The sequence below is a fragment of the Haliotis rufescens genome, unplaced genomic scaffold, assembly GCF_023055435.1.
Source record: "Haliotis rufescens isolate VD_foot unplaced genomic scaffold, xgHalRufe1.0.p SCAF_64, whole genome shotgun sequence".
Lineage (NCBI taxonomy): Eukaryota > Metazoa > Mollusca > Gastropoda > Lepetellida > Haliotidae > Haliotis > Haliotis rufescens.
In genome coordinates, this window is record NW_025964355.1 from 1,555,376 (window position 1) to 1,563,977 (window position 8,602).

An 8,602-nucleotide genomic window follows, 5' to 3' on the forward strand; every position below is an offset into this window, starting at 1 on the left:
CTCAAATTAAAGTAAACTGCTGGACAAACGAAAATATACACCCATGGTGGTTAAAATGAAACAAACAAGAAATAGTGATGTATTTTATACGAGTGTCATTGTTGTGTTTTGGACCTTCAGAGTGTAGCGTTTCGGCGTCTGATACGTTTTGTTACGTTAGCATAGTAACGTTTTGATGGCATTTGTAACTTTTTGGTCAAATCCAATTTTTAAGTGTATACTATCTTTTCCCCGACTATTTAATCCAGTCGATAATTTTGACAGTGAATGTCTGCCACCTCAGACACTTGGGCCGTCAAGTCAAGATTTCCAGAAATGATATTTTATTGTAATGATATGTCATGTTAAATCATGACACGTATATTACGTTTATAACGTCACATCACGTCATCCCATTCTACGCCATGACATGATATGTGTATTATCATACCCTCGACATCTGGTTTAAAATGATGTTTCACACAAAACGCTCAGCATTAGTAATTTACGATCACCACCGAGGTACCGTGTCCTGTCAGATCATATGATCATATTGCAAGCAACATCGATTCTTCTTTCAAGTGAAAAAGGAATATGTTCTTTGAGAATGTTTTTTTCAAAATTTATTGTAAAATGATAGTGTTTGTTATATGATTGGAATTTGTTTTAAAAAACACACTTGAAATAAATATGTATTATTCCCACCCTACGTTGAAAATGCATGTATCAGAGCAAACAAAATCAATCATGTCTTAACAAGGTATTTTAAAACCAGTTTGGGAATTCTGGAAGCATTGACGACAAAAGTTCTGAAAGTTTTAGCGTCATATTCAGCCTGTCTACCGGACCCGTCAGCATATATAAAAAAATGAATCCAACTCAACTCTTACATGATTTGGCAAGTTTTGATTGCCTGAAATTAAGCATTGTTCTGGGCTCCATTTGGATTCCATTTTTTATTTTGTTGATTCATTTTATATATTTTAAATAAGTTATTTCTCGGACTAAATGCTAGAATACATCTTGGGTAGCCCATTAGTTTAAGGCTCTGAATCTCGATTAACAGGGTTGCGCCCCTTGCCCGTGCTAGGATACTCTGGCAATGCTACAGATTGAGTGAGTGTATATTGTTTAACGCCTCAGTCAGCAATATTTAAAAATGTAATGGAGTAGTTTATAAATGATGATTTGGTCTGTCAGCTAATACGTTTTGTGGTAAAAATCCGCGAAGCCTTGGGTCTCCCACAAACCGAGAGCCCAGTTTAATACAGCTGCAAATGCAAAGAGTGACGAAGTCTTAACAAACATTTCATTTGTGAAAGTAAGACGTGAAAGAGACACTGAAGAAAAACTGGTGACAAAAGTAATTTGTAATGGAACTAATTTTGTAAAAATAATATAACTTCAGACTCAAGTACAGGCTAACCGTGTTCGCTGTACGCTTACAACATTGACGACGGGCGATTATTAAAACCATACACAAGTATTTCAGATTTGTTGGAAACTTGATTCAAACATCGATGACATTCAAATTTGTTTAGTATGGTTATTAGAATATTCTATACCCCTTGTGCACTCCAGTGTGATTAGAAAACAAGGCTGTAATATACACAAGAAAATACTGACTGTCATTTAAATTTAAATAGTACGAGGCGCTTACAAGTATAGTAGGTGGAGAGGATAGGTGCGCGTGATACGGCAAATACGTTTTATAAAACATATATAAACGTGTTCAAAACAAATCACAATCAGGATGTCGGCACAAACGACGTATTTAACATCAAACGTTTGCGCTGTCGTTGACTCTGTCAAAGAAAATCATATAGGGCAAATGCTCGTTTAACGAAAAATTAGACAAAAGAAAAAAAAATATTAACAAATCTCTAAATTTGTTTTTTGCAGATATGTGTCCAATTGTTATAAATAATTATTTCTATTTGGCTGGCGTATAAACATTGTGAATATATTCATAATATTTGTTTTGTGAATTCTATAAAAAATTGAGCATTTGTAACTAGTAAGCCCAAATATTCACGTAATGATTCTCAATAGCTATTGTTATACACGTATAACTTATAGGTAACCTCTCCTCCTTCAGATGTATAATTTATTTGTTGACTGGCATAAAAGGCCAAAAAGATATATTCAAACGATCACGAAGATATTACAAACAGATGATAATGTATTGTTTTATATCAATTACTTTTTTTAGTAGGTGTTTTAGCGAACTTTACATGTTTCTTATTACTTGTATAATTATGTGACTACGTGGTATTTTTATAATATTTCAAAATGGACTGATAAGATATTCAAGCAAAACAAACAACACATTTCGCCTCATTAAAAATAGCACACATATACACCTCCAGCAAGAGACCCATCCATCAGTCACACCCACCACGATACCCATCAAATCCCCACCCATTCCCTCCTAACCGAATCGTCACCACCCACCACCTCCCCACCCAATCGTCCCCACCCACAACCTTTCAACCCCATCGGTCCCCACCTACCACCAGATAAACCCATCGTCCCTAACCACAACCTCCCAACCCCATCGTCCCCACTCACCGTCTCCCAACCCCATCGTCCCTACCAACCACCGCACAACCCCATCGGTCACGACTCACCACCTCCAAACCCCATCGATCCCCCCCAAAAAAACAAACAAACAAAAACAACAAAAAAACAACCCAACAAACCACCACCTCCAAACCCCATCGATCCCCATCCACCACCTCCAAACCCCATCGATACCCACCCACCACCTATAAACCCCATCGATCCCCACCCACAACCTCCAAACCCTATCGGACCCCACCCACCACTTCCCAACACCATACTCCCCACCTACCACCTCGCAACCTTATCGCCCCCACCCACCACCTCCTAATCCCACCGTCCCAACGCTCCAGCCCATCCAATCCCCACCCACCACCCCCCAATCCCATCGTCCCCACCCACCATCACACAACCTCATCGGTCCCAACCTACCACCAGACAAACCTATCGTCCCAAACCACCACCTCCCAACTCCATCGTCCCACCCACCACCTTCGAACCGCATCGGTCCCGACCAACCACCTCCAAACTCCATCGTCCCCTCTCACCACCTCCCAACCCCATCGGTCCCCACCCACCGCCTCCAAACCCCATCGTCCCCACCCCAAACCCCAGTTTAGGAGACCATACAAAGATATATAGACTACCTGCCCCAACGATCCACCCCCACCGTCTCCCAGACCCATCAGTCCCCTCCCGCCCCTCATGCTGATATACCAGCCCTCACACCCGAGCTTCTTCCTGTTACCGGTGAGCACATTCACAAACAGACCCACTCCTCTAAGTGATGCCACTGCCCCTTAGCGTTAGTCTGCCCCTCACCGCGATCAAAAGCTTAGATAAGTGATCATCGTTATCAATCGATCTCATCAGATTTACCATAGCTCCTCACTTTGATCTTATATCAATTTCTCTTTCTTAGAACGTATTGTTTGAGATCCACAGTATTCTCCGAGGGTAAAATTGACCCTAGACCCGACTCTACGTGCTACCAACCCCTATAAGTATGCGTGTACCTTCCTCGTCTATGTATTCCCCCTCCCGGGGAAGGTCCGATTGAGTTCCCGAACATTAGCACGTGCTAAGAGAGGTATTACACTTCAGTCGTGTAAATACCCCCGATTTGAAAACTACTGATAACATCTCGTTTGAAATGACAATCCAGTTCGAATAAATTCTAAAGAAATAAGAGCGGTATAGTTTGAACTGGCGCAATATATTAAATAGATGACTCTTTGTACCAGTTGCGTTTAAAGTTTAAAGGAAGGTTGCTTCGACTTAAATTTGCTCAGTGCAATTTAATAGTGTTGATGGTAAGTCTTTTATTTCTTGTCCTCATATCAGTGAAGACCGAACAGCTAAATAACGCCAAGCAATTATGAAATTAAACGGCCACTCTCAAGCAAATAGTATGGCGGTATGTGTAAATGTGATATTTGCTGATAGGCAGATTATGTGGCAAGTGTTTTATGCGTGTCGCTGAGTATGGCGTTGAGGGGGATATTCTTGAAATTCATAGCTTTGCCTGCGTTGCGTTTTTTTCTCACTGCGGCGTTGCATGTTTTAGCCCCATTATGAGAAAAATGAACTGCTCTATTGACACATCGAATATTTCTAAATGACTCGTGAATAAGTAAATATGAACGTGTTTTCTAATGACTCATGTTAAATCATGAATACATTTGATAATAGATGTTTTCTTTAAATGTACTCTTAGAAGATGATTTACGTACTTATGTGTTTTTTCTGAGATATTTTTGCTGAAAGATTGGATTCCCACACCTTTGTTTGCTTGGATAAAAAATAATCTACTTAAGATGGTTATTAGATTACTATGAGTATTATTATTAGCGAAAGTTGTAGCGGGAGTATTTATTGAAATGTCTGCAGCAGAAGTTGCAGACGTGTTAATGCTGGAAATAGCAGTAGATGACGTAGTAATAGTACCATGGATTGTAGAAGTGTAATCGAAACAGTGTAACATCACTAGAAGCAGCAACGTGAACTACAGTGAATCACGTTAGCACCATCTTTTTTGTACCTTTAGCAGTAGTTAAACTATGATGGATTAGACGCGAGACAAGGGGTATCAGTGCTGAAGATAGCTGAAATAACAGTATTTCTGTCGTTTGAAATAGTTAGTAGATGTAAGTATAAGCAGTAGATGTGACTGTAATATTCGTAGTAGTAGTGAACTTGTAATTCTCATAAAGACATTTCAATACACATAAAGCGCACTTGGAGGAATGCTCCATTGGAGGAATGCTCACTTGGAGGAATGCTCAATTGGAGGAATGCTCAATTGGAGGACATTCTTCATTAAAAACTATTAAACAATTACAATCAAATAGAAACTGAACATAGACTTTGGCGCTTGCGATACAACAGGCGCAGTATATAATAGTATGAAACTACTTTGTCCTGAGAAAATGCCTAAATTATCGTGCTTTGTCAGAGTTTAATGTAGGTACTTGAAGTTCTACCTCTGGTGTTGTTTGCGGAGGGAATCACATAGTGTCGCTTCAGATCACGAGTTACAACTAGTCTTCTAGTCTTGGAGTATACCTCTCTGACTTCCTTCAATACAATATCACGGCATAAATGTGTTTTTACGCCACTGGGGACAACGGGACATGTATTATAAACTCCATGTTCGCAATTTCCGCAGAGAACAGAGGGGACGATAACCTTTAGTCCATTTGCAAATATCGGAAATCCCGTTCGCATTCTGCTGTGCCGATATCTTCACTAATCTTGCTTAAACATATCAGAACCAGGCATGTTCTTATGGACACGTATGTTGTTATGACCGCCGAATGTCACCTGCGACTTTTCAACTTTGAACTACGCTGCATACACCACGAGTGTGGAATAATATATTTACGCCGATAAGAAATTACGAATATGTTTGAGAATACATGAACATAAATACGATGATACTTAATGCTTTTCATATATTATGAAATACTTTCGTTATTAATGTATACATATAATAGCTAGGCATATATGAAAATACTTTTAGAGGAATTGATTCTAATTGTTTCCAAAAAAGAATTCTGGTTCCGTCTTCCAATAAATAAATGCGACAAATCCCTTCCATAACCATACATAATTGCTGATAAAAAATATCCACCATAGAATGCACCAAACCTATGTCTAAAATTCAATTTAATATAACTGTAATGTGAGCGTACAGTTTGAGATTCGTTCAAAGGTATTGATGATATAAGTGCACATGAATGTTTTACACGACCAAAGAAAGTCCCAAATGTGAATTCCTTAATTAATTTACCAAAAAAAATACATCTTATGATTTTATTCTTAAAGATTTTAGATGCTTTTTCAATAAAGAAACACTGTTGACTATGTCTTCCTGCCTTCAGTGAGCAGGTTGTTTATTCCTGGAGGGCTTCTTCAAACCAAAGATGTTTCTTTTATTGATCAATATGAAGGCACTCGACTGCAATCTGCCTGCGAAGAGCTCAACAATGGATTATCTCCCATTAGAGAACTCTTCACTTTCACCCATCACTCTCGCCTTTGATCAGCGGTAGTGACGACAGATTCGACTAAGGTTTAGTAATTAGAACCAGTAATTACTACCAATGACCCTCCAACGAGACTGCGACCCCCTGCCCCTCGCCCTGGGGTAATTGCAAGCGCTTCGCCCCCACATGTAGTATCATTGTTTCGGCAGCGCGAGAAAAACACAGCCAATAAACATTTATCTTTTTGACACTCCTCGTTGCCCAAACAATTTAGAGTGTCTGAGGCCTGTGTATGTAGATGAGTGTAGTGGGTATTCGACGTTTGAACAGCGAAGGGTACTGTTATATTCATTTCGCGTTGGCCCAGGTTGAGAAGCAGAGTTGGGGTGGTGAGGGGAGGGGAGGGGAGGGGAGGGGAGGGAAGGGAGCGGTGTGTGTGTGTGTGTGTGTGTGTGTGTGTGTGTGTGTGTGCGTGTGTTTGTGTGCACGGGGATGGGGTATTATTTCAGGGGTATTGAATCATGTGTAAATTAGCAATTTGATTTTTTTAAAGATTTTGGATATCTACATTTCCATTACCATTCCACATTTTGCAGCGAAGTAAACAAAAGTGCAAAAGTGAAATTTTAATCTAAATAGGCATCTTTATTTATGTTATGCATATTTGAAAATATGCTGTGTTTTATCACATTGGCCTCATATTGTATACTTTTTATGAATATTTATATTGTCATACCTGCATTTCATATTGGGTGAGACTTTGATAAAATGATTTCCTTCTTCTTCTTCTTTTTCTTCTTCTTCTTCTTCTTCATTGCTGTTTTTTAATGGACGCGTAAATGCTATACAACTTTCACATATATGATATAGCGTAGTTGAAGCCTCGCAGCTAATTTCAAAGCAGAAGAATACATTTTCACTTTCGTTGTGATAAAGTGAATAATTATCGGTGGAATTCTTTTGACAAAAGATAACGAAACGTACATTTACATGCAAAATAATTCTTTGAATTTCTAATTTTTCAATGTCGATAACTATAGTATATGTCTTTTAAAAATGTTCTTTGTGTGATCATTGCCCATGAGCACCTGTGTTTATTGTTATCAGATAGCCAAGTATAGATTATATGTGAAAACGTTATTAATCTCTTTCGATTCTTTTATTAATTTACCCAAAATAAAATACATAAAATACATTTCCTGTCTTTGTTCTTTCAATGAATTCCATACGGAAGATAATTCAAAAGGGTATTTTTGAATAAAAACCATTATTCTTTAAATAATTGAACTTTATTCCATTTTGTTATGAGTGAGTGAGTATGGTTTTACGCCGCTTTGAGCGATATTCAAGCAATATCACGGCAGGGGGCAACAGAAATGGGCTTCACACATTGTACCCATGTCGGGAATCGAACCCGGGTCTTCGGCGTGACGAGCGAACGCTTTAACCACTAGATTTTTTTATGCATTGCATTCAATTCTGTATTTATAACGGGAATCTTATTTTCAGCAAAAAGAAACTACAGTGAACACTTGACATGTTCTCAAAGCAGCATAGTGTGAACATTACACATATTTGAAAAGCATTAACATATTTTAGTTTAAAATCCAAACTATCATTTATATTTATGAAGTACAAAAAGAGAACGCTTGTTGTTTTGACCTATGTGTGCTAAACGCCTGTGTGTTTTTTAAAAAAATTTTTTAACTTCTATCAACTTATAAAATGTTGATCCCAAATAAATGTTAAAATCATTAAAATTCCTTGCTCCAAGCAAACTGTAAATAATCTGTATGTATGTGACATTAGATAAACTGATAACTTCAATGTAAATTACGATCTTGCTATGGCCGACTTGAATCGAATACTGCTGATGTTGTTTGTGATTAATGTACCAAATAATAGTCCTTGCAAAGAATACTGATCTAACTGGAATTACCAAATAAACAACTCAAGATACTTCATGCCACACAAACTGGCACATTAGCCTTTAGTTCCCCATGTTACTGAGTCAGGTGATGGCTTATTTGTATATCTTTGTATGCTGAAGGATCAAACGTTAATAACGTTCTGGGGTGCGGGGAACGCGGATTCTGTGGGGTGCGGGGAAAGCGGATTCTGGGTGCGATGGACGCTGGTTCTGTTGGGTGAGGGGAATGTGGGTTCAGTGGGGTGCGTGGAACGCGGGTTCTGTGGGATGCGGGGAATGTGGGTTCTGTGGGGTGCGTGGAACGCGGGTTCTGTGGGGTGCGGGGAATGTGGGTTCTGTGGGGTGCGGGGAGCGCAGATTCTGTGGGGGGCGGGGAACGCGGGTTCTGTGGGGTGCGGGGAACGCGGATTCTGTGGGATGCGGGTTATGTGGGGTGCGGGGAACGCGGGGTTCTGTGGGGTGCGAAGGACGCGGGTTCTGTGGGGTGCGGGAAACGCGGGTTCTTTTGGGTGCGGGGAACGCGGGTTCTGTGGGGTGCGGGGAACGCTGGTTCTGTGGGGTGCGGGGAATGCGGGTTCTGTAGGGTGCGGGGAACGGGTGTTCTGTGGGATGCGGGGAACGCGGGTTCTGTGGGGTGCGAGGA